The sequence below is a fragment of the Rhynchophorus ferrugineus genome, unplaced genomic scaffold, assembly GCF_030347505.1.
Source record: "Rhynchophorus ferrugineus isolate W39M unplaced genomic scaffold, kcgeb_rfMv2 rfM1, whole genome shotgun sequence".
Lineage (NCBI taxonomy): Eukaryota > Metazoa > Arthropoda > Insecta > Coleoptera > Curculionidae > Rhynchophorus > Rhynchophorus ferrugineus.
In genome coordinates this window covers 81,038,018-81,054,372 of record NW_027472580.1, presented here as the reverse complement: position 1 = coordinate 81,054,372, position 16,355 = coordinate 81,038,018, and the positions used below count along the sequence as shown (strand labels likewise).

The following is a 16,355-nucleotide window of genomic DNA, read 5'->3' as shown; positions in this document are numbered from 1 at the left end:
TCAAGTTTTATGATCATCGCTGCATTTCTTTCACAACTTGCTTCCGTTATAAAAGCTATCGCAATTGCCTTTTCAGGAATGACTGTTTTTATTGAAACAATATAACTAACAAGTGAGTGTTGAGTTCTGCTGTCACATTTTCCGCGGTGGTTCTATATTATATAGCTATAATCCTTTTTAGTGTTTATCGGCCTCCTAATTAGCTGGACTAACTTTGGGTTTCATCAAATATTTCGCTTCGCCGATGATGTTTTACCATATCTTGTGTATGCTTCGTTACCGTGGGTAATGGTGTCCCTTTAACTCTCGCACAATAAATCGTATAAGACATGAAATATAACTTATAATACTTGGCATGTAGACTGAACAATACACACGGATTATTTACAAGGAAAGTGTGTTATCAATATGTAATATGTAAGAATATGTACTATATCGTACTGTGTTCATATTATTATGTGTACACCCTGTATATCAACAAAATAACTAAACATATATCTTGGTCTAAATAATATGCACTCAAAATAATTTCAGCTTAATTTACTAAAAATCTCGGCAACAAATATCAAGCAGGATAAAAGGGAGTCACATATTTTCAAATTTAACAGACCGTTATATTGACTCAAAAGTCAATGGAGAAAATGCTAAACTCTACGCAGATACTGCCGGGGCTTATATTAATTTCCAGTTTCCTTCCAGACTATTCTAATCAGAGAACCAGTTCTTTGGATTTCCTTGATTAAAAATCTCAAAATTCTACGGAGTTAATACGACCCCTTGCCAGCGTGCAGCTGGGCGTAGATTTCGCTTAAAACTGAAATATTAACCCGGTGTTAAGAAATAATGTACGAATTATAGTATAGCATTAATTATAGTTTAACTGTTGATCGTATTTTAGTACCCTTTATAAAGTGACTGGGCTTTATTGATATATCGATATTTTTTAATTGGCCTTTTTTATTGGCGTATACAATGGCTAAAAGCAAGTGTATTTATGTATTATCTGTCTAGAATAGTAGAAAGCTACTTGTAGTTTCAGTCAGGAGGGATATCTTAAGCATCAAATTGTAGAAAAGTTTGGGGTTTAATGTAAAGTTGTATTCTATCCTTCTGGAGCAGGAGGTCCACTGTGCAGCTTGTTAAGCATGGCAGATTAACGGCTAGGAGATGCTTTGGTAATAATAAACCCTCCTAAATAATTGATAGAAACTTAAATAAAGAAGACTATCTTAAAATATTTTAGGATAATGATATGGTCATCACAATCACTAGAGCTTTCTGCCTCTAAAATAATCGAATTAGTATGATATGAACTTAATAGGACAGTGAAGAATCGATGTCTACCAAGTCCAGAATAGTTGTGGGAATACTTATAGTAAATGCAAGACATTTGATTCTGAATATTTAAATAAATTAACAAAAAACTGAAATCATTTAGTTGTACAAAATTTAACGACAAATTTATTCATCTTGCTAAGTATGTAGTAAATAAATCCTAACGTGAGATTATTAAGATTTGAGTGCAATAAGTCGTAAATTATTACTTTAAATGTTTTTTTTCTTTAATTGCCTTATTATATCCAGACCTTTGAAAGTTAATTTAAAACCATGCCCTAGGACAATTCGAACCTGTATCTATGGCAAGCCGAACTTTTGAAAAATAATATATTAATGAAATTAAATGCGACTTAATTATATTTAAAGCGTAAAATAAAGAAAGATTAAAATATTGTCTGAAGTCATTACAAAATAAAGCAAAATAAGTAACAGGAATTAAAATATTTTGGAGGATTTCTACAACAAAAATTTTTCATGCTTTGTTTTGTTTTAAAGATGTCTATATATTTTTAGCCATATTGTTTCTATATATTTTGTCAGCTGTTAAACGAAAAATACATGTGTCGATACTATTTAATGATTTTCATAATGCAGAAATAAGTTACTGCTCAGATTTATTAAAAATGTATTTATTAATAGTACTAAAAAATACTTACTAATTAATTTTCTTTTAAAACTGTTACATCAAACAGCCTTTTAATTTGTTATAACAATAGTCAAACCAAACATGTTTTGATTAATTTAGTATTAGTAAGATGGATGTGACGGCAAATATGATGAGCATCCAAGTGCATCAACAATTAATCAAATGAGAAAAACTGAAAGAACTGATTACTGGTGATATCTGATGATCAGAATTTTCGTTTTTATTAGTTTTCATTTTGACGAAAACGAACTGTTCACCTCGCTAGTTTATTAACGATTGATTCTGTTACCTAGGCTAATGAATGCCGGTTTAATTTTATTGCATATTTTGGTGTGCAGAGGGGGTACTAGGTAATTAACCGATATAAACTGTAAACAAGCCAAGATGTAATTACGGCAGGTAGATGAGAGGGCTGTTATTGCAAAAGCTCTCTCATCTACCTGTCGTAATTATATCTTGGCTTGTTTACAGTATATATATGGGCTTATTACCTGGTACTCCCTCCCCACACTAAAATTTGCTATAAAATTAAACCAGCATTCACTACCCTAGGTAACAGAATCAGTCGTTAATAAACTAGCGAGGTGAACAGTTCGTTTTCGTCAAAATGAACACTAATAAAAACGAAAATTCTGATAAGATATCGCCTGTATATCTAAGTGATGTATCTTGGCGTGACAGATCCCCGTGTTATTGCGGACAGCACTATATGCACAAAATATCACGTAGAGAACAAGAATCCTCTGAAGAAGAGTCATGCTCGAAAGAAGAATTGTTTGAAGTAGATTCAAGTTGGAAGGACGAATCATCGCATGATGATTCAATGTGTTGCTGCGGCCATTACTTAATGGGCAAAGAATCATGTGGTCTAAAAAAATCAAGTTGGGAAGGATATGATTCTCTGTGTTATTGCTGTGAATATGCTATTCGCAAAGTATCAATTGGTTCAGAAGAAAATTCCAGTTCAAATGGAGAATCATCAGGTGTAGACTCAAGTTCCAACGATGAATTATCGCAGGACGGTTCGGAGTGTTATTGCGGACTCCATTTAAAGCCAAAAGAATCACCTAATCAAGAAGAACAGTCGGCAGAAGATGCATCTTGTGGAGAACAGTCATCGAGTGACGACTCTAGCACTAACGAGGAATCATGTGATCGTTTGGAGGGATATTCCGTTCAGAATCCGTATACCAAGACTGAGGATCGAAAAGTTCATGAATTGTCAAGTCGTCCTCAATCCTCTAACATTGGATTGGAAGGAGGCTCCTGTCCTTATTCTGCTCCAGAATACGCAATCTCAGTTACGGAAGAGGGATCTGATAACTAAAATAGCGAGAAATTAATATTGTGAAAAATAATGTAAATATGTATTGATTGAGTCGAAAATGCCTTTTTACAGTTGGTCTTTAAATTTTTTAAAACTTTATTATGTATAATGAAAGCCAAAAATATATTCAATTTCGGCAAATTAATTGTGTATCCCATTTTATTAATGAAACTAATCCAATTCCAAATCTAGTATATTTTTATAGGGAATTGATATAATTATGATAATAAAACTAAATATAAATAAAAACAAACTTGTTTTTAATAATATTTCACTTCCATTACATTTTAGTTCTGTAGTTTTGAATGTATATTTCTACAAACCTTGTCTGATTGTTGGTGCAAAACACTTGATGTATACCAGGCGTTTTGAAAAAATTGCAGGATTTTTGTAAATTTATTTGTTCACCTACAATAATGCTATTCGGTTCGAAATAGTCCCGAATGATTATTTAGTCATTTCAGAAAATACTTTTACTACTCTGGACTCCTTTATATATTCGATATGTTCATTTTAATCCGATATGAGTTGGAAAAATAACCAACACAATTTTATTTGTGGGAATCGACAAAAATCTTACGGAGTAATATTGGGACCAATATAAAGATCGATAGGCGATTACAATGTTCTTTTCAGTAAAAAAGACAATCGTTTTACATACGATGTTTATATCATAAATGTTATGATTATTTTCAGTCAATTTTTATCGCTTCTTACAAACAGTTCTATTTTGTAGATAATATTCTTTAGTTATAGTTTGATCTCGTTAAAAGTTGAAGGAACTGATGATGGACTATTATGCAAAAATCAAAAACTATATAATTGTAATTATAAAACCACGTTTCATTACCTTTTATTATAACTTTTAAATGTTTTCTACCATTTTTCATCGCCGCATCGATTCGATGTTTTGGTTTGTAATTTAACACTTTTTTTAAGTCAAGTTTCATATCCGTCAACCTAAAATAATCCATAGCATGAGGTAATTGATATTCCAAAAATATCAGAAAATTTTGCGATTTTCCGAAAAACCATAATCAGTTCTTTCAGCATTTCTTATTTGATTAGTTGTTGATGCACTTGGATGCTAATCATATTCACCGTCACATTCATCTTACTAATACTAAATTAATAAAAAAAAATTTGGCAGTGCTTAACTATGCTTAAAGCAGGCTGTTTTATGTACCAATTTTAAAACAAAATTAAATACATTTTTAACAAATCTGAGTAGTAAATTATTTCTGCATTATGAAAATCATCAAATAGTATCGACTCATGTATTCTTCGTTTAATAGCTCACAAAAGATAAACAATATGGCTGAAAAGTATGATATTACAATTTGTGACAAGAACTTCTTACTGACATAATTTTATAATTATACCTTGGCTATGGATAAGATAATTTATTTTCGAATTGAATGTATTGTAAATTGTACAAAAGTTCGAGGTTTAATGTAAAGGTGTACTGTGTCCTTCTGGAGTGTCCACTGATTGCTAAGCATGGCAGATTAATGGTTTTGAGATGCTTTGGTAATAATATACCCTCCCAAATAATTGATAGAAAACTAAATATAGAAGACTTTTTTAAAATACGTGAGGATAATGAAATGGTCATTTCAATCACTAGACCAAAACCATTCAGTTGTACAAAATTTAACGACAAATTTATTAATTTTTTTAGTATGCACTAATTATATTTCACCGACTCTAATTAAATTTTAATGTGAGGTAATTTCAATTTGAGTGCAAATAAGTAATAAATTATTTCTTTTGCTTTTTTTTTACTTTAATTACCTTATTATATTCAGACCTTTGAAAGTTAATGCCCCCATGCCCAAGGACAATTTAAATCTGTATCTATGGCAAATCGAACTTTTGATAAATAGTATATTAATGAAACTAAATATGACTGAATTATATTGAAAGCGAATTATAAGTAAAGAAAGATTAAAACACTTACTGAAGACAATGCAAAGTAACGCAAAATAAATAAGAGGATTTCTAAAATTTTGCAGATTTCATACAAGACAAATTTTTCATGTTTAGTTTTGTTTTAAAAATGTCTATGTATCAGCCATATTGTATTTTTATCTTTGGTCAGCGCTTAAACAAAGAACATATGTGTGGATACTGTTTGATGATTTTCATTTAATCACAAAAAAATACTACTTAGATTTATTTAAAATATCTTTATTAATAGTACTAACAAAGCTTAATTTTATATTAAAACTGGTACATAAAACCTTGTTATTTGCTTTAAGAATAGTTAAGCACTGCCAAACATGTTTTGGTTAATTTAGGTAAGATGGATGTGACGATGAATATGATTAGCATCCAAGGCATCAACAACTAATCAAACGCGAAAAGCTGAAAGAACTGATTGTGGTTTATTGGAACATAACAATTGTAAAATTTTCTAATATTGTAGGAATATCAATTGCTTCATATTATGGATTATTTTGGGTAGTCAGATATGAAACCTGTTTTAGCAACTTTTGTTCTAAAGGTGTTAAATGTAAAAATGGTTTAAAAGTTATAATAAAAGGTAATGAAACGTGGTCTTATAATTATAATTATATAGTTTTTGATTTTTGCATAATAGCTCATCATTAGTTCTTTCAACTTTTAACGAGATCAAATTATAAATAGAGGGTATTATCTACAAATTAGAACTGTTTGTAAGAAGCGATAAAAAGTGATTGAAAATAATCATAACATTTATGATGTAAACATCGTATGTAAAATGTTTGTCTTTTTTACTGAAAACAACATTGTAATCAACTATCTGCCTCTATATTGGCCATATTTGGCCCCTCCGTAAAATTTTTGTCGATCCCCACAAATAAAATTAAGTTAATTGTCATTTCTCAAATATATATCGGATTAAAATGAAGAAATCCAATCTCTTGAAGAGCCCAAAGCAGTAACAATATTTTCTGAAATGATTAAATAATCATTTAGGGCTATTTCGAAGAGAACAGCGTTATTGTAGATAAATAAATTAACTTACAAAATTGCTGCAATTTTTTCAAAATGCCTGGTATACATCAAATGTTTTGCACCATCAAAAATGAAGGTTTGGAAAATTCGAAAAACATACATTCTAAATTAGAGATTTAAAATTTAATTAAGTAATATGTTGTTAAAATAATTCGTTTATATTTATACATAGTTTTATTGTGGTAATTATATCATTTCCCTATATAAATAAATTTACTAATTAGATAAATTGCATTAATAAAGCTAAAGAAAATAATAGAGACCATCTGTAAAAACGCATTTTTTATTCATTTAATATATATTTGTATTATTTTTCACAATTTTAAACATTAATATAATTAGTTCAAATATATTTTATTACTGCTACAACAAAGGACAACATTTAATGTCATTTAATACATTAAAATAGGTTTCGATGATTCTACAACTTAAACTGCATTAATTTTATCGAAACCTATAAATTTTAATAGTAATATATAAAACTAAATAATTATTATATAAATAATATTAAAAATTAGGTACTGCTTCATCAACTATATTTAATGTTTGGTATAAATATACATAAATATGTAAAATAAATACATTTATTGCTTCCATAACTAGTAATTATTACTGATGAACACTTAAATATGTTTGAGATTAATATTAATGTATAACCAATTAATTAAAATATCTTGAACACGTTTTATAGCACTTTCTTCTACCTTTATAATCAAAGGTACTTATTTATTTTTCATCGATTACTGTCAAGAGATATATCCATTAGTTTCTTTTCTAAATATTCTTGGATAATTACAGTTTCTAGTGAAACTCCCTCTTTGGGCGTAGAGGTAAACAATGGTTTGCCATAAAATAACTCTTCGCGCGTCAACTTCTGCAAAGAATCTTCTTTTTCTTCTAGATTTGATATGTACAACGGCAGGTACATCGATTCTTCTGCATTTGAATCCTTAGGAGATAATGATGGTTTCTCGCTATTTAAGTTTTCAGACTGTTCTTCCGAACTTGAGATTGCGTAGTCTGGAGCAGAGTAGGGGCAGGAGTCTTCTTGGAAGCCAATGTTTGCTTTATCGTGTTGCTCATACTCCTCCTCATTCCAATTTTCACACGATGACGGACGACTTGAGGATTCATGAACTTTTCGATCCTCGGTCTTGGTATACGGATTCTGAACGGAATATCCCTCCAAACGATCACACGATTCCTCGTTAGTGCTAGAATTGTCATTCGATGACTGTTCTCCCCAGGATGCATCTTCTGCCGACGGTTCTTCTTGATTAGATGATTCTTTGGGCTTTAAATGGAGTCCGCAATAACACTCCGAACCGTCCGGCGATAATTCTTCCTTGGAACTTGAGTCCGCACTTAATGATACTCCATTTGAACTAGAATTTTCCCCCAATGATTCTACTTGACCACTTGAATTTTCTAGACCACATGATTTTTTGCCCATCAAATGGTAACCACAATAACACACCGAAACCTCATGCGATGATTCGTCCTTCGAACTTGAATCATCTTCCGACAATTTTTCTTTCGAGCTTGAGTCTTCTTCGGATGATTCTTGTTCTCTTGGTGATATTTTTGGCATAAAGTGTTGTCCGCAATAACACACGGAACTGTCACGCCAAGATTCGTCACTTGGATTTAAATCTACAGGCGATATCTGATTATCAGAATTTTCGTTTTTATTAGTGTTCATTTTGACGAAGACGAACTGTTCACCTCGCTGGTTTATTAACGACTGATTCTGTTACCTAGACTAGTGAATGCTGGTTAAATTTTTTATTTTATTACATATTTTAGTGTGGAGAGGTGGTACTAAGTAATAAACCGATATCAACTGTAAACAAGCCAAGATATAATTACGTCAGGTAGATGAGAGTGCTTTTGCAGTAATAGTAAAATGTTTCCATTTCTGTCGCAATACCAACTAAGTGAAATACGAAATATCGTTATTCTTTTTCTCTAAATTATTATCCTAACGATTTGTAACATTTATAAGATGAAAACGATTTAATTTAGGTTAGATACTCTTGTGATGCAGTAGTGCTGCTAAAAAACCTTTCAAAAAATTAAAAGTTAAAAAAGCCGAATATTGGAAACCAAACCAAACCGAAAATACCTGCATTATTTATTGCAACTAATATCACGTGATTTGTGTATTACAGCTCTTAAGTAAGAATTATAGTTAAAAAGTCCGGAATATTTGGAAAAATAGTGGCTGGGTATAGGTACAGTTTTTAGAATTAATATGATATAATAGGAAAAGAAGTAATTTCTGTTCTTAGTAGACGATTACAAAATCAGTCTTTAGTAATACTTCTTCTATAAAGGCATACTCTAGCGAGCTCGATAGGTAACAGTTCGTGTAAGGATTTAAATATAGATATTATGCCATTAATTTACAAAATCACAAGTTATGGATAGATATATTCACATAGACATCCAAACATATCTGCATATTTAATCTCACCGTACTGTTACAGAGTTGAAAATCGAACATGAAGTAGTTTTCAATCATTCACATAAGATAAGAAGACAAAAAATATCACGGTTAAGATTGCAATTAATAAAGGAAAAATCCTCTCAGATTATTATCATTCGGCCCACTCAACAATACACACAGACCAAACTCAAACTAAAACAATACTGTTAAAATTAATGGGATTTTTCTGAAAAATTAATATTCTTGTTATAATTAAAAATAAAGCTTATCTTTTTGCAGTATGATAATCCAATTTAATAAATTTTTATTAAAAAAATATATTATGACAAAATTATATAGTGATATAACTTTGTAATTATACCTTAACTATGTATAAGATATGAATTGAACGTAAAATTCAAATCAACTTTTGATTAGAACTAGAAAAATGCGGTAATTTTTTTTTAGTCAATTTAATATATCAGTCATATGGCAAACGTCGCAATGTTGTGGCAGCTGCACTGAGTTTTAGTACATTTAGACCCTGACATAAAAATAAAACTATATTTAATTACTGCATTTTCCTACAAAACAGTTAATATTATTTCTCTAGTCATAGATGTTTATGCAACGTTCATGTATATTCTGAATAATAACACACATACTCATAAAGTTTCCACACTTTATAATACAATTCCCTACAATTAAAAAGTATATTAATTGTATACTGACCTTTAGTGGTTTCCTCTTTCATCACCCTATCTTGGTAATCGTCAGCATTGAAACAAACACCAACATAAAACTTTTATTCAATCACAGTCACTTTCAGAAATACTAGTCAAGTTAATAACCAAGCGTTTTATTTCCAATCTATTAAAAACATGCTCAAGATTCTACCATTTGTCAAATTATCCCTCAATGTGTCTGATCGAGCTCATACAAATCGAAAATGTTATTTTCGTCAATGCCTCTTTATATAAATCCAGACAGTTCTGGCTTGAATATCCTCCTCGACCTGAAGAATTCTTGTAATAGTTCTTTGCAATACTCCATATTAACTCAGTTGGATTAAAAATGCAGTGATAAGGAGGGACACGTAATACTCTGTGGCCATAATATTCAGTAATCTTATCTAATATGTATCTTTTCTTAGGCTTAATTCTAAAAAAGTAAATTTATAAAATACAATTTAATATTTCATTTATATTTACCCAGTAATAACTTAAAATATTCCATTCCTTAGCATGATTTCTTAGAAAATTAATTTGTGTACTTTAAGCCATTCCTTAATTGCAGCCTTTGTTGATGACGAACTTTTTTTTCTTTGTGATTTTCTCCACCAGTGTACTATATGTATATTCCAAAAAAGTTAGGTTCATTTTTTCATGGTTGTCACCCTTGGACTTGGATCATCTTGCCAAATGCAACCCAATGTACCATTCTGAAATATTAATGGCTCTTTTAAATTTATAAATTGATAAAATTCTTCCTTGATTTTGTTATAAGTTTTAAAAATTGTATTCTTTTAAAAGCAATCTCTGGAAGTTCCATTGAACCCCTTAGTGTGTTATCTTTACAACAATTAAATCCTATATTATCCAACTATGTATGAACGGATGTTCTACATCTCCCAAATAGTCGATCTTTGTAGATACCTTCCAGACTAACAATTTTTTCAGAAATAATTGTATAAAATTATGTTTAGATTGAAAAAACTACTTACTGTTCTATACATTTCGTATATTTGATCTCAGAAACACCAAGATGAATCTTGATTCGTCACCAGTTTCGCATAAACACGGTTTCTTTTTGGCGAATTTAAGGATATATGGTTTTATATTTTTTGAGATATTTTAGTGGCCGTGTCCTTACTAATCTAGAGTGTAGCTGCAGGGTGCAATAACATATTTATAATAAAAACCGCGGCGATTTCAAATTTATTAAAACAACGTTTGGCGGTTTATAACCGGCATTATATAGTAGACATTTGGCAATCGCACAACTTTTGTAGGCTCATTCCATTACATGTTCGAACTTCTCTAACAGCATTCTGTCTCTATTTAAACAGAATAAAATGACAAGGATAATATTGTCTAACTCTAACACGAATTTACAACTTTAAACAGACATATATTGACATTCGTGTCACTGCTATTTTGAACTGAGTATATATATACACCGACCACAGGGTGATCACTATTTAAAATAAAAACTGATTTTTTTAATATGTTAAATGAGTTCAAATTGAAGTAATTCTTTTTCTCTAGATAGAATCATTGTGGAAATTCGTAAGTATTGTCAGGAGGTACAGAATTTGGCAGAGAAGTCCTGAAGAAAACTCCGGATGCGGTAGCACTTCATATTATAATGTTTTCGCGGTTTTGCAACATGTGGTCGATCGTTGTCATGCTGAAATATATATGTATATATATACATATATACATCGATATATCTGGTCCCTTTCACTAATGTGTTCAGTTTTCAACGACGATTATAATTTTTTTCTTGTATAACCCCCAACAATTTTTTACATTCTTCTTAGGTTCTGCATGAACCATCGTAAGATAATAGCTTCAAATACTTCTCTTCAAGTATATTTGGATAACCAGATAATATTTTGATTTCGATGTCAAAATTGGAGCATGCTACATAGTAGAATTTTAAATAAAGCAAACAAAATTAGTTTAACTACATTTTATTACTATTACGATAAAGGACAACATTTAATGTCATTTAATCCATCAAATTAAGTATTAATGACTGTAAAATTTAAATCGCATTAATTTTACCGCAATTCATAAATACTAATAGCAATATTATAAGTTATTATAAAACTGAATAATTATTATTTAAATAATATTAATATTTAGGTACTGGTCCGTCAGGTAATATTGGCGTTTGGTATAAATGTATATAGAAATGTAAAATAAATACAATTATTGGTTCTACATCTATTAATGATTACTTATGAAGACTTAAAAATATTTGAGATTAATATTAATGTATAACCAATTATTTAAAATATTTTGAAGACGTTTTTATGGCACTTTCTTCTTCTCTAATTATCACAAGTACATATATATTTTTCATCGATTATTGTCGAGAGATAAATCCATTAGCTTCTTTTCTAAATATTCATAGATAATATCAGTTTTCAGTAAAACGCCTTCTTTAGGTGTTGAGCTAAACATCGGTTTGCCATAAAATAACTCTTGACGCCTCAATTTCTGCAAAGAATCTTCTTTGTCTTCTGTATTTGATACGTACAACGGCAGGTTCATTGATTCTTCTACACTTGAATACTTGGAATCTTTAGAAGATGATGACGGGTCCCCGTTATCTGAACTGTCAGATTCTTCTTCGGAACCTGAGAATGCGAATTCTGGACCAGAATAAGGGTAGGAGTCGCCTTCGAAGCCAATACTTGGTTTATCGGGTAGCACATACTCCTCTTCATTCAAATTTTCACACGATGATAGTCGACTTGAAGACTCATGAACATGTTTCCAATTCTCGGGCTTTGTACCAGGACACTGAATAAAAAATCCTTCGAAAATGACATGCGATTCCTCATCAGTGTTAGGGTCGTCACACGATGAGTCTTTTTCCCAAGTTGCATCTTCAGCCGACGGTTCTTCTCGATTACGTGATTCTTTGTGCTTTAGGTTGTGTGCGCAATAACACTCCGAACGGTCCTGCGATAGTTCATCTTTCGAACTTGAATCTATACCCGATGATTCTCCACAATATGATGATTCTCTTTTCGAACTAGAATCATCTTCTGAATTACGTGATAATTTGCACGTCAATTTTTCACAGCAATAACACAGAGAACCATCTTCTTCCGAACATGACTTTTCTCCCGATGTTTCTTCTTGATCACATGACTCTTTGCTATTTAAATGGTGGCCAAAATAAGACACCGAAACGTCATACGATGACTCTTCCTTCCAACTCGAATCTTCTTCCGACAATACTTCTTTAGAGCTTGACTCTTCTTCACATGATTCTTGTTCTCTACATGGTACTTTGGGCATAAAGTTTTGTCGGCAATAACACACGGAACTGTCACACCCAGATTCGGCACTTAGATTTAAATTTACAGGTGATATCTGCTGATCAGAATTTTCGTTTTTGTTAGTGTTCATTTTGACGAAAACCAACTGTACACCTTGCTAGTTTATTAACGACTGATTCTGTTTCATAGACTAGTGGATGTTGGATTAATTTTATTGCATATTTTTTTGTGGAGGGGGGGTACTATGTAATAAAATGATATAAACTGTAAACAAGCCAAGATATAATTACGGCAGGTAGATGAGGATCCAGTTGTAAAAACATTAAAATATTTCCCTTTCTGTTAATAATCCAACTAAAAAATACAAGATACTGGTGTTAATTTTGCTAAAAAAAATGTATATTACATTTTATAACTTGCAAATAAGATGAAAACAAATTAGTTTAGGTTAGATACTGTTGAAATGCAGTAGTAATGTAAACGAAGCTTTCGGTCATATGACACAGTTAGGGAAGACAAATATTAGAAATTCAAACCCAGCATAATTTCATTATTTTGTGAAATTATGTTATTCATGTATTAGAGTGTTTAAGTAAGATTTATAGTCAAATTCAGACCGCAAAGTTACTTATTAATTGCTAATTTTCAAGCCCTTAATTTTTTTCAAAATTCAATGGGATTATATGCACCAAAATATAAATCCGGTCAGAGAGGCTTCAACATGAAAGTGGTTATAGATATATAATTTTTGTTTTTCATATACCAATAATAAGGTATATCCGAAATAAACTAATTTTTTAAAATATACCTAAATAGAATGAAACACTAGTAAGCGACCATGGAATCCTGGACGTAGCACGAACTCGAATCTCCAACGAGCGACGGGACTTAATTAAAATTAACTCCGATAAAGAGGTCCATTACGATTTAATTCCCGTCGACCGAATAAAGAAAAAGCCGAACTGTTCTATTGGAAAAAATCGACGTTTTATGAACTCTCAATTTTTAGTTAAACTTTTTCAATAACGGGACAGTTGTTCTTCATTAATTAAAAAACTTGCCGGCGCCGCATCAAGGCTTAGGACCAGTAAACTTCGTTCCGGTCCTGCTTCGAGCATAACATTGATTAAATCTTGACAATAACTCCTTAATTAATTCACAGATGTCAAGAAAGATATAGTTTTCCGCTGTTAATAAGGAAATTGCGTGCCAACAATGTGCATAAACATTACAGGAAAATTATTTTAAAAGTTAAACATTTCAAGGATAACATCACAATCAATTAAATGACTAAATTCTACCTAATTTATATTAAGAATAATTAATTTTCTATACAGGGCCTACTCTCCGTACATTGTCTTCAGTTTTCATGTTGTCTACCAATGCCAATTTATTAAATCAACCGTTTAAATAATAATTATTTTATTATATTGTGTTTTCATAATATAGATGAAAGCGTAATGATATAAATTGTAACCTTCAATATTTTTCTTACAAGCATCTCAAGCAAGATCAAACAACTTTTTGCTCCACCAATGCGGCAAAATCAGTAAAGACATCACAATTTTTATATTTCAAAACAAACACTTTACCCTAATATTATTCACACTCAATGTTATCTTCATAACGTTCATGCTCATTAATTTTTTTGTAATGGTTCCGTGCAGGTAGAGCGTTATATTTAAAAATGACATGCAAAAGTATAATTTTATTACCGATTTCCAATATAATTTATTGTTATTATAATTCAAAACCTTTATTAATTGAAAGACAAAATTGTGTAAAAATTAATAATAATATTTTATAGAACTCAAAAACCACGGTCAGTATTTATATGTCGAGAATTGGCAAAACTGTTGTCAGGTGAATCCATTTGACGGTTCCATCGTAAAGTTTGACATTTTTGACGATATACGTATTGAGAACATTTTTTCGCACGGACGCTATTTGTTTATTTTATATTTAGTTGAAAGTTTAGTCTCGACAAAAAATGGAACTTCATCGTGAACACTTTCGTGCGATGATTATTTATGATTTTCGACGTGGATTATCACAACAAAAGTGCATCAATCAACTTAATTTGACTTTTGACCATGAAGCCACCGTGTATCGCTGGTTTAGTGAATTTAATGTGGTCGTAGTTCGCAGTACGACGAGTTTCGTGAAGGTCGTCCAAAATCGGCTGTTGTGCCAGAAAATATCGATGCTGTCTTCGAGATGATTAAACAAGATCGCCATGTCACCTACTGTGAGATTGAGGCATCCCTAAGCATTAGTTCGATCAGAATATATGCGATTTGACATGAAAATTTAGCTGTGTGAAAGTTATGATCGCGTTGGATCGCACAAAATTTGACAATCGCTCAAAGAAATGTCTCGTGTCGATTGGTGCAAAGAAATTCAATTAAGAAATTCGAAACACTTTTATAAAATCGTGACAGGTGACAAATAATGGATATATGATATATATGGTATGAATCCTAAATTAAGCAGCAGTCGACTGTATGGGTGTTCTAAGATGAATCAAATCCAACCAAAGTTGTTTGTGCACGAAGCACTTCAAAGAAAATGGTGGCCTGTTTCTGCGGAAAAGCTGGTCATATTGCAACAGTGCCTTTAGAGGATCGTGGAGTAGTAAATTCTTATTGGTACACAACCATTTTTTGTCAGAAGCTTTCGGTGAAATAAGGAAAACAAACAATAGACGGCGGATTGTTCTTCATCATGGCAATGCGAGCTCCCAAACAAGAGACTATTTGAGCACTCAAAACATCGAATTGATGGGTGATCCGCCGTACAGCTCTGATTTGGCACCCAATGACTTCTTTTTGTTCCCATCCATGAAGAATAAACTGCGTGGTCAACGATTTTCATCGCCCGAAGTAGCTATTGAAGCGTTTGAAAATCATGTTTAGAAGATACCTCATTCGGAATGGAATAAATGCTTTGAAAATTGGTTTAATCGTATGCAAAAGTGTATCAGTCATCGTGGCGAGTACTTTTAAAAACAATAAAAATATATTCGCAGCTTAACTATTTGTTTTTTTCCTATTCCCGAAATATAAATAGATCGTCGTATGGTATTGAATTATGGATATAATTAAAATATGAAGGGTCTTTCAATATTCATCCAACCTAGAAAATTAGATAATTGGAGTTCTTGTGGAAGTATTTCGATTCGGACTATCAATATTATAATTACGCTAAAATGTGTAAAACAAATTTCTAATAGTATTCTTAATTTCTATAGGCAGTGCTATTACGAAAAAAGACTGAATAATAGATTTCAAATTATTAATATTAATTATCCACTTTTAAAATTAATATAAAAGTCTTATGTAATACAATAACCTACATCTTAATTAGTTTCGTATTCGCACAATCAAGTAGAACGCGTCACATGTAACGTTTTCGGCAAGCATCTCCGTGACAAGCATTCATTATGCTGCCTTCCTGCGAGACCCCGTCGGCTTTCAATATCAGCTCGCGACTCTCTATCCGATTATTATAAACATCTCTGCGCGAGCAGCAATTCGTTTGAACTACACGACACCGACGTCTTTACGCTGATGTTACCTTTCCCAAAGCCAGTAATTAC

At 31.3% G+C, this 16,355-nt stretch overlaps 1 protein-coding gene across 1 annotated transcript in view; it reads left to right on the top strand.

Moving 5' to 3' along the window:
• Positions 1–16,355, top strand: part of LOC143200279 (neurotrimin-like) — a 268,783-nt gene that overhangs the window by 74,071 nt on the left and 178,357 nt on the right. The gene's annotated exons all lie outside the window — the stretch shown is intronic.